This window comes from Canis lupus, chromosome 7 (assembly GCF_048164855.1).
Source record: "Canis lupus baileyi chromosome 7, mCanLup2.hap1, whole genome shotgun sequence".
Classification (NCBI taxonomy): domain Eukaryota; kingdom Metazoa; phylum Chordata; class Mammalia; order Carnivora; family Canidae; genus Canis; species Canis lupus.
This window is the reverse complement of record NC_132844.1, coordinates 62,521,280-62,540,855: the sequence shown is the minus strand read 5'-3', so window position 1 is coordinate 62,540,855 and position 19,576 is coordinate 62,521,280. Positions and strand designations below refer to the sequence as shown.

General features: G+C 42.5%; 1 long non-coding RNA gene across 1 annotated transcript; it reads left to right on the top strand.

Moving 5' to 3' along the window:
• Nucleotides 1-6,456: 6,456 nt before the first annotated feature.
• Nucleotides 6,457-10,628, top strand: LOC140636337 (uncharacterized). Its single transcript, XR_012033608.1, has 2 exons — nucleotides 6,457-6,585; nucleotides 10,324-10,628. It is a non-coding gene; the product is annotated as an uncharacterized lncRNA (long non-coding RNA).
• Nucleotides 10,629-19,576: the final 8,948 nt, after the last annotated feature.

Below are 19,576 nucleotides of genomic sequence, written 5' to 3'. Positions count from 1 at the left end.
TGAGAGGCAATAGCAGGCTCCACCTTGCCCTCTGGCTCTCCATTTTCCTCATTCTCCCTTCCTTCAAATCCAATCCTTTCTTTCAGTCATCAGCCCCACTGACTTACAGTAACTTTAGGCCCAGGCCCAGCTGTCAAGTCCACCTGACAGATTTATTCCCCAGATTTCACCAATGTGTAGGGTCTGCACCCTATAATTCCCATAATCCTGAATGATTTGTGATCCACTTTCCCAAACACACCCTGACTGATCGGAAGGTGACATCTATCTGGGAGTAGTGAGCTGCTGTTTCCTACAGGGGAATGAGAAGGCTTCACTGATAGGGAGACATTTAAGCAAAAGCATAAAAGAAGGGAAGGAACAAGGCATCTAGTGCTCTGGAGGAAGAACACTCAAGCAGAGGGATAAAACATACACAGATCTGGAGGTGAGAGTATGGTCAGTAAACAGCAAGGAGTTGAGTATAGTCAGAGGAAAGTTAGAAAAGAAGAGTCTTAGGGGTGGGGGTCCGGGAGAGGGATGAACTGGATCTCAGGGCACCGTATGGACCATTTTATGAATTTGTCTTTTACTGTGGGGAGGGAAGCCATTGAAAGGTTTGGAGCCTATCTACAGATTTAAAGGGTTATTCCTATTATATGGACAATGCACTGTAGGGAAGCAAGGATAGATGCAGAGAAGTTAGCTGGGAAGCTATTGCAAAAATCTGCGTGAGAAATGATGGGGGCCTAGTAGAGATGGTGATAACTGACCAGATAAACTTGATAGGGAGAAACTATGGGGTTTGCTCATGGATTAGCCATGAGAGAATAAGAGAAAGGTGTAGGATAGCTCCATTAATTTGCTTGATTTTTAACTCTATCTTTTTCCTAGAAGGATACTAGTTAGAAAAGTTCTAGAAGCAAATTATATGAAATATGTATTTAAGCTGGTAATAAAATAGAACACTTTTAGCATGACCTGATAGCAGAAACCATACAAGAAAGACTGAAAAATCTGACAATATAAAAAATTATAACATAAAATAAAACAACACAAAGTAAAAAGACAAACTAAGAAAAAAGATCTATATATGAACATATATTCAAAACATTGTTGCATGTAATATGTAAGAAGTCTTTGAAATCAACCAGAAAGTTATTTATAATCCTATCTATAGAAGAGGGATGTAAAATGTCAGTGATAAATTCATGAAAGAAGAAACACAAATGGACAAAAAGGAAATGTGAAATTGTTCAACATAGCTAACAACCAAAGAAATGCAAATTAAAATGACTAGGGGATATATTTATTTTACCACCAGATTGACAAAAAAAAGGAATGACAGACACTGTGAGGACACTGAAGGAAAGGCCACTCTCGTTGGTTCCTGGGATGGGAGTGGAGGTGGGGAATGTAACTGGCACTATCTTTCGGCAAACACCAAACAGTAAGAAGGAAGGAAATGACAAAGGTAAAGGCAGAGAGGTAGAGCTACTCTGTGCTCACAGAAACTTATTTTCTTCTCTTCCTGGATCCTCAGGTAGACCCCATTTTTGCCCAGAAAATGGAGGCAGAAGTGATGTGTGCTGGTCCAGATTTGTTCCAGACCTGGCTATAGACTCTCCCATGAGCCACACTTCCTCTTTGCTATCCACCGCTGGAAGCACAGGACACTGAACACTTAGGATAGCAGAGCCATGAGATGGAGAAAGCCTGGCTCCCTGAATGGCTTGGCTCCCTCTTTCCTTCTCTCTCTCTCTCTTTCTCTCTGTCTCTCTCTCTCTTAAAAAAAAAAAAAAGTAAAGAAACCCAGAAGTCATAGGATCTAAGTCAGGTGATAAAACTCACAATGTTTGCAAGTGATATGATTATCTATGTAGAAGTTCCAAAAATAAGGTTCCTCAAAAAGTTGAAAATAGCGCTACCCTATGACCCAGCAATTGCACTACTAGATATTTACCCCAAAGATACAAATGTAGTGATCCGCAGGGGCACCTGCACCCAATGTTTGTGCAGCAATATCCACAATAGCCAGACTATGGAAAGAGCCTAGATGTCTATCAACAGATGAATGGGTAAAGAAGATGTGGTATATATATATATATATATATATATATATATATATATATATATACATATATATATATATATATATATATACACAATGAGCTACACTCAGCTCTCAGAAAAATAATAATAAAAAATAAATCTTGCCATTTGCAATGATATGGATGGAACTAGAGGGTATTATGCTAAGCAAAATAAGTCAATCAGAGAAAGACAATTATCATATGATCTCACTCATATGTGGAATTTAAGAAACAAAACAGAGAGAAGGGAGGGAAAAATAAAACAAGACAAAATCAGAGAGGGAGACGAACCATGAGACTCTTAATCATAGGAAACAAACCGAGGGTTACTGGAGGGGCCGGGGGGGTGGGATGGGATAACTGGGTGATGGGCATTAAGGAGGGCACATGATGGAATGAGCACTGGGTGTTATATAAGACTGATGAATTACTGACCTCTACCTCTGAAACCAATAATACATTAGATGTCAATTAATTGAATTTAAATTTTAAAAAATTTTAAAGAACTTCCAAAAATACATACAATAAATCATTAGAAATAATAACAGAGGGCAGCCCAGGTGGCACAGCGGTTTAGCACCGCCTGCAGCCCAGGGCGTGATCCTGGAGACCCTGGATGGAGTCCCACGTCAGTCTCTCTGTTTGATGCCTGCTTCTCCTTCCTCTGCCTGTGTCTCTGCCTCTCTCCCTCTGTCTCTATGAATAAATAAAACCTTTAAAAAAAAGAAATAATAACAGAGATTATCAAGTCACCAAACACAAGATCAAAATATAAAACTCAATTATGTTTCTGTACACTAGCAACAATTACAAATGTAAGTTTTATTTATTTTTAACACAGAATTATAGCAGCTACTTGAGCTCACATTTATAGTCTGACTGCTTTCTGATTCATTCTGGACTTTTAAACACTGCTGCCTCATTTTTCATTTCCTTTTTTACTTTTTACCTCAGTAAATAGAAGCAAATCTTCAATCTATGTTTTTAAAGAAAGGTACCTTAGGTTCTTTCGTATGAAAACTCTTTAGATTGTCTTTACAAAATTAGGACAATTTAATGAGGCAGAAAATCGCTGGTTCATAATATTTCCCCCTATTCTCAAGAAAGGATAATTTGTTGACTTCTAGCATTTAGTGCAGTGGCAGAAAACTCTGAAACCAAGGTCGTTATTAAGTCCTTTAGTGCTAACCCTTTTCTCCTTCCAATGTTAATGCTTATAGATTTTTCTTAGTTATCATAGAAAAAAACGTTTTTGCTAGATATGCCAAGAGGTATATGCTTGGCATTACTACCATTCAGCAGTATTCAGTTTACATTTATTTCTAGACACTTGGGAGAATCATATTTCTCAGTCCCCTTGGAATTGGATAAGGCAATATTACTTTTTTCACCCAAAGAAATGTAAATGTAATGTCACTTCCAGATAGGAGCACTGAATTGTGTATCTTTCTGGCAGTTTTTCTCCCACTGTAGAAGCATTTGATTTTGAGGGGCTGTAAGATTGAAGTAGCTAAACTTGGAGGACAGAATTGAAAAGTGTGAAAGTGTGTGAAAGTGTGCCTGGACCCTCAGGAGACATTGCACAGTAGAGAAATAATCTTTGGCTGTGGGAGCCCCTGAAGGTTATTTATTACTCCAGCATGAAGGAGTCTATCCTAACCATAAGATACAGATCTCTTCATTGATTTTTTTTCCTTTTGATTAGCACACACGGTTTATTTCACTTCAAATTTCTTCTACATCTTAGATGACTTTGCCCACTGGTAGGCTAATGTTAGTGTTCTGAGCACTTTTAAGATAGTGCTAAGCTATGATGTTCTGTAGGTTAGGTGTATTAAATTCATTTTTTTACTTACAATATGCTTATTGGAGCATAATCTTGTCCTAAGTCAAGGAATATCTGTATTTTATATCATGATCACTTAATCATAGCAGCAACTATGATCCAAGAATATTGGCACCTGAGGTTCCACACTCTCCCTAACTCACATAGAAGTATTAGAGGGACTCGTTTGTAAAGGGAGATGACCAGTTTATGAGAAAAGTATTAGAGATACTGAGAACGAGATATCCTTCAAAAAGTACAGAGGCTTTTGCCTGATTAATCTAAGTCAGTGATTCTCAACTGTAGGTGATTTCACCCCTCCAGGAAAAATTTGTCAATGTTTAGAGAAGTGGTTGGTTTCATAACTGAAGAGAAGGTGCTACATACATCTACTGGGAAAATCCAGTGATGCTGCTAAATATCCTACAATGCATAGGAAAGCCTCCTGAACAAAGAATTATCTGGCCCAAAATGTTGATCATGCCAAAGCTGAGAAACTCTATTCCAGAGTATAATCCAACATTCAGAAAACCACGCACACACAGAATTCCTTACCACTTTTATGCTGCAGTCTTTCCTCTCTAACTTTTCATCTTTAAAAATTTGCAAATGTACAGAAAAATATAAATAATAAGTAGAAATAAAGAAATCCTCTAATATATAGCACAAAAATGTAAACATATACAAAGGAACATGAGGAAAATAGATAACACAGGGGCTTAAATTAAGCAATTTAAAAGTCTTCACTCATATCTTTAGAAAGAAAAGAGAAGACATCCATGAAACTAGAACAGAATACTAGACAAAGAGGCTCTTCTAAGAACAAAAATAGTATCTTTTGCAATTAGACATCTAATAGAAATAAGAATATTTCAATAGAATTGGCAGATAATACTGACAAAATGCTTGGGAAAGAACCAAAGAACAAAAAAAGATGAAAATTAACAGAGAAATATGAAGCACTAACCCAAGAAACCAAATAAATGAAGAGACATACTATATTCATGGATTGGAGGACACAATGCTGTTAAGGAGCCCATTCTCCTAATATTGATCTATAAGTTCAACACAATGCCTGAAAAAGAATTTTCCTATAGAAATTGATAAGCTGATTCTAAAATTCTATGGAAAAGTAAAGGACTTAAAATAACCAGGAAAAAAATAGTGAAAAGAAAAACTTGAAGGACTTGCACTACTTGATTCTAAAACTTACTATAAAGCAACAGTAATTAAAAGAATATCATATTAGCCAAAAAATAAATAAATAGATCTGTGGAATGGAATTGACAGTTTAGAAACAGATCTACTTTATATATTTAGGTGATATTTTATGAAGGTGGTAAAGTAACTCAGTGGAGAAAGAAAATCTTTTCAACAAATATGCTGAAACAACTGGATAACCACATGGAAATAAATGAACCTCAATACACAAAAATTAAGTAGCCATTGATTATATATCTAAAAATAAAGGCTAAAGCTGTAAAGCTTCTAGAAGAAAAACATTTACAAATGCTGTTATAACACTAGAGTGGTCAAAGATTCTTAGGACTTAGAAAACATTCAACATTAAAAAAAGAAAGAAAAGAAAGAAAGAAAGAAAGAAAGAAAGAAAGAAAGAAAGAAAGAAAGAAAGAAAAAGAAAGGAAGGAAGGAAGGAAGGAAGGAAGGAAGGAAGGAAGGAAGGAAGAAAGAAAGAAAGAAAGAAAGAAAGAAAGAAAGAAAGAAAGAAAGAAAGAAAGAAATTGGACTTCATCAAAATTAAAAATGTTCCTCCAAGACACCATTAGGAAAATAAATAGGCTAGCTACAGACTGAGACAAAATATGTGTAATTCAAAGATCGGAAAAAGATTTATATCCAAAATATTTAAGGATTCCTAGAACCCAATACTAGAAAGAAAAATGATCCAAAAAAAAAATAGGCAGAAGCTGGAATAAGCACTTCCTGAGGATATGGTAGTGGCTGGTAAGTACAGGGGACATACTCATCATCATCACTCATCAGGGAAATGCAAAGTCAAACTACAATGAGACTTCTCTATGCATCTATTAGAATAGGGAGAATTAAAAAGACTATCAATATCAAATGTTGGCAAGGACATAAAGGAACAAGAAACTTTCACATATTGTTTGGTATAAAAATGGTAACTTGGAAATTTGTCTGGCAGTTCCTCATAAAGTCAAACATACTCTTACTCTATCACCCAGCAATTCCATGTCTATGTATTTAACCTAAAGAAAGGAAAATACATGTCATGGCTGAATTGAGTCCCCCCAAACTCATGTTTGAATTCTAACCCCTTGTACTTCAGAATATAACTGTATTTGGAGTTAGGATATTTAAAGAAGCAAGTAAATTGAGGTCATTAGGATGGACCATAATCTAATATGACTGGTGTCCTTATAAGAAGAGATGAGGACCCAGATAAGTGCAGATGAAGAACCATGTGAAGACACAGGCTGAAGAAGACAGCTATTTACAAACCAAGGAGAGAGTCCTCAAGAAACCAACCCTACGCATACCCTGACCTCAGACTTCTAGCTTCCAGAACTGTGAGAAAACAATTTGTTGTTAGGGAACATTCTGGTAGCCCTGCAAACTATTACAATGGATGTCCATAAAAAGACTTGTTCAAGAATGACCACAGCAGTGTGATTCATAATAGCCAAGTAACTCAAATGTCAACAGGTAAGTAGATAAACAAAGGCAGTCTATTCTACATTCTTATGATTTACGAACAGAAAGAAATTAATGTGCAGTAACATGGATGCAGTAACATGGATGAACCTCAGCAAGACTGTAGTGAGTGAAAATGCCAGACACAAAAGAGTACATACTCTATTATTTTGCTTATAAGGAACTCTAGAAGAGACAAAGGTTATCTACGTGAAAGAAATCAGAGTGATGCTTGCCTCTGGCAGTGATGATGAATATGTTCTATATATTGATATGGAAGCGGGTCCCATGCAATTGTCAAAACTCATCAAATTATACACTTCAGATCCGTGCATTTCACTGTACATAAAATTGTAATTAATAATGTCAACCTCAGGGCTCTTGTGTGGCTCAGTCTGTTGAGTGTCTGCCTTTGGCTCAGGTCATGATCCCAGGGCCCTGGGCTCAAGCCCCACATTCAGCTTCCTGCTCAGGGGAGGGGCCGGCTTCTCCCTCTCCCTCTACCTGCCGCTCCCCCTGCTTGTGTGCTCTCTCTGTCAAATGAATGAATAAAACTTAAAAAAAAATGTTTAAATGTCAACCTCAATAAAAAATGTAAACAAGAAAGACGAAAAGTAAAAGGGCAAAATAATGAGAGATTTGGAGAATATGCCTATAAAAGCTAACATTTGTGTAATAGAAATTTCATAAAAAGGGAGAAAAAAACAACAGAAAATGGAAGAAAGATTATAAAAGAAATGAAGAAAATGCACCTCAAAATTAAGGATATGATTTTTCCAGACTGAAGAGGCCCACTGGTGCTCAGTAAAATAAATGGTAAAAGATCTGCATTAATACACATCAGCATGGAATTTTAGAATGTGGTAAAGGATGAGAGGAAGGAGGAGAAATGATCCTAAAAGCATCAGAGAAAAAGAGAAAAAAAAATCCTCATTAGTGGATTAGAAATGTAAATGGCATTGGGCTTCTCAAAAGAAAGGGAAGATATTGGAAGGAATGTTCCAATTAAACTCAGAAACAGAAAGATAGGAAATTCAAGAGAGCAAGCCAAGAGAGTGCTCAAGAAGATGGTGAGTAGAAATCACAGGAGGTTGTGGGTCCGGGCTTACGGGAAGCCAGTGCAGCAGGAGGACAACCAGTAGGTCAGGGGCATCTCAAGGGAACTAATCTAACGTGTGACTTCATGTGTTTAAACTTCTCAGATGAAATCTACATTCTTGATAGAGAGTTTACAAATGAATTAACGGTGAATAGGTAGGAAAGAAAACAAATGAAAATAAGGTAAGCTGGGGGGTGATAAAAATGACACTGAAAAGAGGGACGCCTGGGTGGCTCAGCAGCTGTGGGGCTGCCTTTCAGCTCAGGGCGTGATCCCGGTCCGGGGACCCAATCCTGCGTCGGGCTCTCTGCGGGAGACTGCTTCTCCCTCTGCCTATGTCTCTGCCTCTCTCTGTGTCTCTCATGAGTAAATAAATAAAATCTTTTTTAAAAAATTATACTTAAAAGAAAACATAATCATAATACATTCATTCCATGGCTAAGCTAAAAAACAAGTATCTACAGGGTTCCAAAATGTGAAATCTGAATATCCTTCTTATGGACAGTTGTGATTTGACTATATTGTGGTTTGGGGAGAGAGCATATGGGGGTGGGTAGGAAAGTGATGGGTTAAGTGATCCAATTTTCATCCTCATTAGTGGAAATTAGCGGCTAATATCAAAAACTGGAAAATGAAAAAAAAACTGGAAAATGAACGAAGAGCAGTATAAGCTTTGTTTCTTCACTTCCACAAATATAGAAGTAAATATAAGAATTGGTAGATAAAAGATGTGGATTCCTTCAAAAGAATGGGAGCTGAGACAGAGAGTGGTAGAGCACAAGACTGCTTTGGATTTTTGAGTCTTGTACAATTACTTGCCTTTTTATTTTTGTTATTTTTTTAACTCAGGTATTGTTGGCATACTTTTTAAAACCAGCATATAGTGGACACACCACTATTTTCCTTTTTAAACAATAGCAATCACTACACATGTCAAAGTACTTAGAAAATTGTTTAGAACTGCTGCTTCACAAGCCAGTGTTTCTTTTGTTTTCCTTTTTCTGCCTTTTTTTTTTTGACTGTTCATAGCAGCTGTATTCACAAAAGCCAAAAGGAGAAAGAACCCAAACATTCATGAACAGTGGAATGGATGAATAAATTACTTTTTCTGCCTTTTAATTCATCACCACATTGCCCCTCCAGGAAGAGGCTATCAATTATGTACTTCCAACAATTCATGAGAATTCCCTTTTCCCTACACCTCTCCAGCACAGAATATGATTACCATTTATTTTAATCTTCTTTGAACTGATAGGGAAAGCGTGGGGTCTCACTTCATTTCTCATCTCTCTGATCATCAGCCATTTCAGACATAGGTTCATATGTATTATTTGTTCTTTTTTCTGTAACAATTGACTTGTTCCTATCCTTAGCCCTTTTTAAAATGGAAACATTTGTCTGATACTTATTTATTTAAGAGAAAAAGATTTTAGTCCTAAAGCTGTTAACTCTTTTATCTGGCATATAGAATGGAAATATTTTCCTTCATTGTCACATACTTTTAAAATTTGTGTCATTTTTGGAAATATCAAATATCACATTTGTAGATGGTATGAACAAAGGATATTTCCCTTATGGGGAGGAAGAGGAACCAAAGCTAACTGCAATGGGTATTGGTGACTGGGAGACCAGCTGAATTGTGAGCTTCAAAGAGAAACAGGAAACCCTGGAGAATGAAAGGAGAGGCACAGAGTAGGGGGAGGATGCCTACCAGTTGGGTTTGGTCCACAGGGTAGGAGAGGGGTGGCCTGGATGCACAGAGAGAGTTCCCATGTGGTGGGTCCCCACTTTTTGGATATGGCATCAGGGAAGGCAACATGGTGGTCCTTAGCTCTGGGATGAGAGGTGCCACCACTGCGGTAGATTCAGGTGCTGGGAAGTGTCTTCCAGAGAGGCACAAGAACACCTTTTCTCGGAGGCCCCAGATCGCAGTTGTCCTGAAGGAGCAGGAGGAGATGGGGGGACTCCAGGCTCAGCAGGGAATGCCCAAGGGCCCTGGGGTCTTAGGGCTGGGGGCAGTCCTTGCTGCTCCTCCCATTGTACTGGTGGAGACCTGAGAAGTGGGGAAGGAGATTCAGAAGCAGACTCATTGGCTGTTCCACACCTCTTTCATCTGACCCACTTCCGGCCCCATCCCCTTTCCATTCCTGAAGTCTCTCTTCATCAGGTCCTCACCTTCTCCCCAAGTCCTGAGGTGGGAGCTCTGGAGTGTGAGCTAAGCACTCAAGGGTTAGGTGGACCCTTAGAGGGGACTTTAGGGTAGGTAGATCTGGTCTCTGATAGAAGGAATGAATGCCAATGTGTATGCACACGTGTGTCTCATACCTCTGTGTGCACACCTGAGGGTTAAGGGAGGACACCTGAGGCTGGCCTCAAACCTGGACAACCCAGCTACTGTGGGTGGACATGACCCAAGGACATGAATTTGAATGTCAAAGAAGATGTTGGCTTAAATCAACCAAATGCATGTGCAGAAACAGGCGAAGTAAAGAATATTTAAATTGGGATTAGTTATAATTGATACAATGCCACCTGTGTGACTCCTGGCTGCTTCTGTCCTGCAGTGCCTCTCTCCCAGGAGAGAAACCTTCCCCTGCTCCCTTGGTCCCCAAGTAACTCCAGGCCTTCACTCACTCACCTGCGTTCTATAGGTCAGAAACAGGAGGAGGGCTGTCAAAGCCAGGATCTTGGTCTCAAGGAATGCACACAACAGCATCATGAAAGCGCTGTCTGGCAGACTGTGGGAAAAGCAGGAAAAAGGAGGGGAGGATCCAGGCCTGGGAGAGCAGCCCCTGAGCGCAGCATGGGGCTGGAGTCTCTTTATGGGCCAGACCTACCCTGAACTCACTGAGGTCAGCCACAGGGACCATCCGGAACAAAATCATGAGAACCCAAGAAGCTGGGGTGGAGGGAGAGGTTGGCCAGGGGAAAAATAAAGAAATGATCAGAGTTGTCATTTGTGTGGTCACAACTCTCAGGGCTGGCCACAGCTCCAGTGGATAGGAGCAGAAGAAAAGCAGAGGGAGAGACCCCCCGCCCCAGGTTTGTAATAGGCAAACCTGGGCCGGGACTACCCAGAGGTGCCCCTGGAGAATGTCTGAGCCCCAGAGGAGCAGTAAACCCAGAGACATAAGGCCTTGATCCTAGTCCACTGCTGCCCTGAAGTAGCTGAGTGACTCTGGACAGATCTCATCTCTCTGGCCTGTGAATCAGCACTCATAGAAGTTTTTGCATTCCTGATAACTATTTCTGCTCCATGATGAGGGAGGGGGAGAGCCCCTCTTTCACCCTTGCCAACCTAGTCCAGCACTGAGCTGAGACCTTAGGGCCCCTTTCAGACATCTCTGTCTCCCTGGTCTCCTGAACCAGAGCCCACACAAGTCAGCAGCTTCCCAGCCCCCCTCTTTAGGCGACACCCCAGACCTACCAGTGCTTAGAGCTACTGATGAAGGTTGAACTGGTTATCACTGGAAAAGCAAGTGTGATTGATGACAACAGAGAAGGCAGTGGCAGGCTAGACTCCCCAGAGGGAGAGAGGCCAGCCCCCAAAGCCTGAGAGGAAGAGGGGGAGGGGCCAGGGTCAGCCTCAGGGTCCCTCAGGCCAGGACTGACTGGAGTCCAAGGCAGGGAGCTTCCCAGAGCTGATAGGAAGAGAAAATCAGGGGCTGGGGGAGGCTTGGAGTGAGAAAGAAGCCTGATACTAGGTCCCTAAATCCTCAAGGGCAGGGAGAGTCAGCAGTGCTCCTGTGGAGAAGGCACAGACTACTTGTCCCAAAAGTCTGGCCCTTTCACCTTCAAAGTCTCGAGATCTTTCTGGTCTTGCCTCAGACCCAGGTTCTGAACAACCTGCGTGCTCAGTCTGGGGGTGACCTCAGCCACAGGGCCCCACACAGACACCCTATACCCTACATGGGGTGGACAGTTCTGGGGGTCAGTGGATGAGGTTGGGTCTAAGCCATCATGTGGACTGGGTATTTACCCCCATTGGGTCCCAAATTAGCTTATACATTTAGGGATAGGAAACTCAAGGATAGAGGTGATGACCCAAATATGAGAACTCAGGATCTAACTGCCCACATCAGTGTGGGAGCAAGCAAGGAGGTAGTGGGATTGGGTGAAGGAGGTTAGGGAGTGAGGCAAGTGGCTTCATTTCCCCAGACACCCAGGAGGGCCCCTTCCCTCTGCAAAGAACTCACTTGAAGTCACCACCAGGCTGATATTTTTGAGAATATAGATGCTCCCCTCCTCTGTCTATTCTACACCAGTAGATTCCAGAACTTATCTTCTTGATTTCTGTTATGATGACAATGAAGAAGCCAGCAGAAGGGTTGTCCCAGATAAATATGGAGGGCTTTGCGCCGTTACCTGGGATCTGGTGCTGGTGACTAACTTCAAACAATAACCTGGTTTTGTTTCCTTATACCAGGTTTTGTTCTTATACTCACCTGCCAGGGAAGCAGATGGGCATTTCACAGAGACTACCTGGCCCTGTGCTGCCCACACAGGCTCATTCTCCTGGGTTTGTTCCCAGGACCCAGAAAACAAGTCCTCAGGTCAGGCTAAGGAACGGGAGATGCCACACTCGGAGCGTGACCCCAAACCCCCCCAGCCCTCCCTGGCCCACCATCCCATAGTGTACTGCACCCCCACCCAACCTCACCTCCAAACTCCCTCCCTCCCTTTCCCTGTTTCCCTGGAGCCACTCTCCTCCCCTTGCCCCTTATCCAAGGCCAGCAGCAGCAGGACCAGCAGCAGGTAGAGGGACTCCTGGGTCATACTGCCCTCTGCCAGTGTGAGGGTGCCTGGAGTGAGGGATACAGGGTGGTTATAGGATGGAGAGACCCGGGAGCTAAGCCCAACTCTGCCCAGATGCCCCAGCACATCGAGTGCAAGATGGAGAAAAGAAAGGACTTGATTGAGTAAGTGTGAGGTCTGCAGCATGGATTCTGTGGGCAGTGGGAAGGTGGGGCCCCCCAGGGGAACCTCCAGCTGCTGGGGGCATCCCTGCTTCAATCCTGCTCAGCCAGATGGTCCAGGCACTGTGATTGCCCTTGGCTCCCCCTGCCCACCCCACCCCCCACCCAGCACTTATGGGGGGAAGCTAGGTGGAAATAAGAGGCTACCCTACTTCTCTCAACCTCAGTTCCTTTCACTTCATCCTCTCAGAGGCCTGGCTTTTTTTTTTTTTTTTTTTTTTTTTTTTTTTTTTTTGCCCACCTCCAACAAGCCAGGGAAGAACTGGCCCAAGGCAGGGAGGGACTCTGAGGCCTGACCAGCCTTTAAGTACCCGTGATCCCCAGGGATAGCAGAGAGCCCCTGGCCTGGAAGGCACATGGTTGAAATGACACAGGCACATCTATCACATGTACTCTCATAGCTTCCCCCTTCTCCCTCAAGATGTACACTATGAGCCTGGACCCATTACAACAAATAGGAACCATAGGATAATGCATCAGGGCTGTCCAACCCCAAGGTAAGCTCCCAGTTGTGCCTGCACCCTTTCACACACCCCTATCATCAGCTCCAAGAAGTGTAGCTCAGTATTCAACACCTGAATGCCAAATCCCACATTATTTCCCCTGTAGTGGTCTCTATAGGGAGTGGGTTTGTGTGAAGGTTACTAGGGCTCCACACAATATTGGATACAAAGTACAGTTCCCTCCTGCACTGTCATGAACATTGAAGACAAGGTATAAATAAACATGCAACAATGGGCTACAGCTACTAAGGATTCTAGCTAAGTTGGACCTGGGCTGGTTGGGCCCCGCAGGCACCTGAACCATCCACCTCTGGCGGTGATTCCGTTTGGGGGAACAGTGGAGACACCACTGGGACCCCCGACTCCCTCCTAGACTCACAGCACCCTGACCATCTCCCTTGGTACAGGAGGTTTGTCACAACTGGGTTTGTAATTAGTGCATCGTGGACAAATTTTGCACAGGTGGTAAGAGGGAATGTTTGAGTAGCTCGGGTTCAGATTGTGAGGGAAATCTGTGTTTTCCATTTTGAGAGGTTACGCGGGAGGTACAAGGAGAGAGGGGATGTCATTTCAATTTTCTGGAAATGAAGTAGGAAGGAAAGGGACTTTCAGGAAAAGAGCAAACACAGGTTTGCAACTGAGACTTTACAAAGCCTGGTCACAAGAGTATTGAACTCTGGAATTCCCAAGCTTGTCTGCACCTTAGAATCACCTGGGGCTTGTGAAAAATATATATATATATCAAGGCCTAAGCCACCACCCAGACTGAAGAACCTCGCCCAGAGTGATGTGGTGTGACATCAGTACTGGTGACGCTCCCCATGTGATCCCAGCGTGCAGACAGGTCTGGGGACCACTGGTCTCATTTAATTTCCACAAAATCCTTGTGAAGCAGTGGTCACTAACCCTATTTCACCATGGAGAAACTGAGGCACGAGAAGCCTTGGTGATTCCCTTAAGGTTCCCCAGTGAATGGTGAATTGGTGGCACGCGGAGCTCCTTCTGCAGCCGGTGCCGCCCTCGGGCAGGACAGGGAGCGGAGCAGGAGGTGGGCTGTTGTCGCCTGGCTGTGCACCGAGGCCCTGTCCCCTGATGCCACTGCAGTTGGCTGGAGAGCGCTCCTGGGACGGACGGACTGCCCTGCCCCCTGCTGGCAGGAGAGCGTCATTACCGTGTGACGTTCTCCGGTCTTCCCAAGGTCACCTTTTTCCTTCTTACACTGTCCTCCCTCTGGTCCTCAGTCCTTCTAACCTGCTTTTTGCTGTGTGACAGAGTTCCTCCCTTCGCAGCAGACAGGGAGCACTTGGCGGGTGGAGTCGCCTTTTCCCTGCACTGTGGGCTCCCTACAAGTGTCTGTGGGGTGAACACCCTCGAGCAGAGCTGGGGGTCTTGGGCTCCCCAAAGGTGCAGGCAGTGCCCAGCACCTGGGCCTTCAGACCTGCCGGAGCTCAGTGGCATCCCCAGGAATGGAAACTGCAGACGCTGGAACCCAAAATCAGTCTCTGGTCCCCAGTCCTGAGAAGGGTCGCCTCTTCAGAGGTTTGGCTCTCCCAAGAGAAGCCTGGGTCACAGGGCTCCAAGGGAACCGGGCTCTGGGAGATAGGCCAGGAAGTGTGGACTAGGGTTCATCGTCAGGGAATGGCACCATCTGTGGCCCTAGTAAAGGAAATAGCTGTGGGTGGTCCCTGGTACCTCTGGAATCCCACTCTGTTGACCATGTAGGGAGTACCTGCCTTCTTCCTCCAAACCAGGATTCAAGACGTGAGAAGAAACTGGGAGAAGCTCAAACCACAGTAGCCCCAGGAGGGGTAAGGAAGGGCAGCTCTACCTGCCTCCTCCTCCCTCTCATCAGCATAGCTGTGGGGACAGAGGGGACTCCATTTCCCTGACCATAAAATAGGAAATTATACCTTTTCTCCCATTGAACCCATAAGGTCAATAACTCTAGTTCACTTTTTTTTAAAAGATTTTATTTATTTGTTCATGAGAGACACGAAAGGCAGAGACAGAAGCAGAGGGAGAAGGGGAGGGAGAAGCAGGCTCCCTGCAGAGAGCCCAGAGTGGGACTCAATCCCAGGACCCTGGGATCATGCCCTGAGCCAAAGGCAGACGCTCAACCACTGAGCCACCCATGAGTCCCCTCTAATGGCCTTCCCTGAGGTGCACTTTCCCTGGGTCTTCCTGCCTGGGGCTCTCTGGTCTGGGTCCCCTGCATAGGTTTGGGGCCAGATGTCTGAGAGTTGAGTGGATCTGAGCTATTTCTTTCCCAACCGCTCTGACCACTCCTGGCCTCCAAACACACACACACACACACACACACACACACACACACATGCATACACACTCAGGATCAGACCAATCACTCCTCCACATTTTTGAAAGCCCTGCTTTAATTCTGTCTCCTCCAGGGGCCAGGTACAGGGTGTACAGCCTACCCTGCGGGTGAAAATGCCACATGAGGGGAGGCTGGTGGATGACTCTTGTCTTCTAGTAGGAGAAGGCAAGGATTCCAGAAACAGCAAAAGGCCTGAAGGGTTTGGTAACAAAGGAAATCATGTGTCTGAAAACCTTTTATAACTCCAGTCTGGCACAAATTTGGGACAGACATGAGACTCTCACTCCATTGATTCAAATGTCATATTTATCAAAGTTTTACAATATTCTACAAGAGAGGAAAGTACAAGTACTTTGAGGGTTTTTTCTTAATTATAGAAACTTTCTAGGGACGCCTAAGTGGCTCAGTGGTTGAGTGTCTGCCTTTGGCTCAGGTCATGAGCCTAGGGTCCTGGGATCAAGTCCCTCAACAAGCTCCCCACAGGGAGCCTGCTTCTCCCTCTGCCTGTGTCTCTACCTCTCTCTGTCTCTCATGAATAAATAAATAAAATCTTAAAAAAAAAAAAGAGGGATGCCTGGGTGGCTCAATGGTTGAGTGTCTGCCTTTGGCACAGGGCGTGATCATGGGGTCTGGGATTGAGTCCTACATCGGGCTCCCTGCATGGGGCCTGCTTCTCCCTCTGCCTGTGTCTCTGCTTCTCTCTGTGTGTCCCTCATGAATAAATAAATTAAATCTTTTAAAAAAAAGGATTTTTCTATTTTTTCCCTTCTTGACCACAATAATGGTTTAAAAATATGTGGGGGGGGCGGGGCACCTTGATCAGACATTTAAAGAAATGAACATGCCCTTATTACAAGCGCATGTATCCCTTGTCAGTGAAACCATTAAGACAAGTCTGGTGCTGGAAGAATAAGAGACTGACACTCTGGCGTGTTTAGCTTCCTACCAGGTCGGGCTTTCCCTTTCTCTCTTCCTCCTTTGCCCCCTAAGGCTGCCATCTGTTCAGGTGTGAGGTCCCCTCTGGTCCCTGCACAAGGGGCCAGTGCCCCACCTGCTGTCATCCAGCCCCGCCACCCCCAAGACACCACCAGGCCACTGCGCCACAAAACCCGGGCATGTTATCCTTTGTAGATATTGTCGAGCGCAGTATGCTAATATTTTGCTCAGGATACACGTGGTCAGAAAAATGACTGGTTGGTCATTTTTCTGTCTTCTAATTTCCTTCTCTGTTTTTTGTATCAAAGTAACTCTGGCCTTATAAAATGAGTTGGGATGTGTTGTCTATTTTCTTAAAGAGTTTAAATTTATTTACTTATTGTTTCTTTCTTAAATATTTGTGGCATTTTGTCTTACTAAATACCCATTTCTCAGCCTCTCTTGAAGCTAGACACCCAGATGCTCTCACTGGCAAATTCTACCAAATGTTTCTGTGTCTAAAATGGTTACTGATGTTGTAAGAGATTGCTAATTATTTTAAATGTTTAATTAAATATCGGCTATCTTATGATTTTCAGCATGGTGCTTACTCTTACTATAACTTTATTTCTATTTATTTACTTGTATATTAATTTTCTCTCTCCCCTCCACTTTCTCCATCCCGCCAAACACTCTCCTCTGAGTATAAGCTGCATGACTGCATGCTGTCTCAATCTACTCCCTGCAACTGGAATGGTAGGCTCATGTACATGTGAATGAATGAACAAACCCTGAGAAAATAGTCTTTGCTTGATCAAATGTTGGTCAAGCTCCTGAACCTTCTCCTAGGCCCATCGATGGACTTCCTTGTAAAGTACAGTTTTTGGCAAGAACCCTCCTCTTTATACTGTTCTACGCTCCTTATAAAGCTCAGCATGAATTCTGTGTCCTCCCAGGGCTCAGGTGTAGGAGATGCAGCCCACCATCAGGTGAAGACATGGATATCCTCAATATTAGTATATGACAGAGTTCCTTATCCTCCGCCACCTCTAAGTGATGTCTGGCCACCCCGGCCAGTCCTCATCAAAAATCCTGTTAAGTCGAGTGGGTTTAGCCAGAACAGCCCTTGCGCTCCTTAATCCCGATACTTCTTCTCAATAATTTTGCATCCACTGACCCCCACCTGCTCCCTGGCCGTAAATTCCCACTGGTCCGTGCTATATTCCGAATTGAGCCCACTTCTGTACTGAGGTCTCTCTTCCCCTTACTGCAGTAGTTCCTAAATAAAAATCTTTTTATCACTTAAACTACTGCCAGGCTCTGGTTTCTCTTTGACAACTCTCCTTTTGTTTGTATGGGTTTTTCAGCTAGTATCCTTGAGTTTTTCAAGTACATAACTACACAACCAGAAAATCATAGTAATTTGACCTATTATTTAAAGTTTATGCGTCCAATTTTATTTTCCTGGGCAATTACATTTGCTGGTGCATAAACACTTCGACAATACTTTTGTCATTGAGCATTTTTATCTTGATCCCAGCATTTAACATGATTCCTCACTAGTGTGATGTTAGCTGATTAATTCAATAAGTCATTTCTTTATTAGAAAAGCAATTTCCTATTTATAGAACAGGAAAATTTTTGTCTAGAATGGATGTTGAATTTTATCAAATGCCTTTCTGCAATTGATCAATATCTTCATATAATTTTCTCCTTTGATTTACCAAATAGAATCAAGCATTGACCTAACTTTGATAGCCAAACACATTTGTATTCACATAATACAAGTGATTTAGTCATGATATATTATTCTTTCCATATACTCTTCTAATTTGCTATACACATCTTTTTATTTTAACCCTTTTTTTTTTTTTTTTTTGGTCAAGATTTAACAAGAATTTAAGCTTTCTCTTTATCTTGTTATAACCTGCCAGGAAGCATTTCACTTTTTTGCTCCTTTGTAATAGCTCAGATTTGATGAGCACCATTCGTCTCTTGCAAATATGTTGGGACTCACACCTAAATCAGCACCTAGGCTGATTCCTAGGTAGATTTTTAAACACCCATTCAAGTATTGTCCATGGTTAGCTGTCCAGCTGATGATTTCAAATCTTGACCTAGTTCTAACTTACACTTTCCTCTAAAAAAAAAAAAAGAAAAAGAAAAAGAAATTTATTTCTGGAAGGCAGAAGAGATGGCCCCCTTCCTCATCCCTTAGAACCTATGAGTATTGCCCTTCTATATTGCAAAATATGTGATAATTAAAGATCTTGAGAAATGGCTTTTATCTTGGATTCTCTTGTGGGTCTTGAATGCAACCACCTGCCTCCTTATAGGAGAGAGAGGCCGAGGCAATTAGATAGGGTTTCACACAGAGCAAGCAATGTGACTATGGAGGCAGAGATGGGAATGATGGAACCACCTGTGGAAGAATGCCAACAGCCAGCAGCAGCTGAAAGAAACAAGGAAGGATCCTTCCCTAAAACCTCTGGAGGGAATGTGGCCCTAACAACACCTTGATGTCAGACTTCCTGTCTCCATTTCCCTTAAGTAACCAGTTTGTGGTGATTCACAACAGTAGCCCTAGGAAACTAGTATGTCCTCCAATCAGGATTTTTACTTTTTGTGATTATAGAATTGCATTCATTCATTCATTCATTCATTCGTTCATTCATATGTTTTCTAATAGATTTCATATCTGGTGTTTTTTAAGTTTTTTTTTAAAGATTTATTTTTAAGTAATCTCTACACCCAACATGGGACTCAAACTCATGATCCCGAGATCCAGAGTTGCACATGCTCCACCAACTGAGCCAGTCAGGAACCCCAGCACATTTCATATTAGTGACTTCAACTAGTTTGTCATTGCTAAGGCACATAGAAGTATTTCCTTTTAAAAATCTTTTTCCAAAAGCATATTTATTCATTTCATCATATTTAAATTTTTTCACCTTTCTGGATAGACAGTCTTGTTTTTCACTATGTGCTTATGTTCTGTTTTATATATATATATATGTATATATGCATATATATATACACACACACACTTAAATGTAAATATATTCTTAAAAAATATTTAATGCGATATGCATATTTTAAATTTACACTTAATTACACTGATGTAAATCAAATAATTAGAAATAATAAATTATTAACTTAGCTAGATGTAAGATCT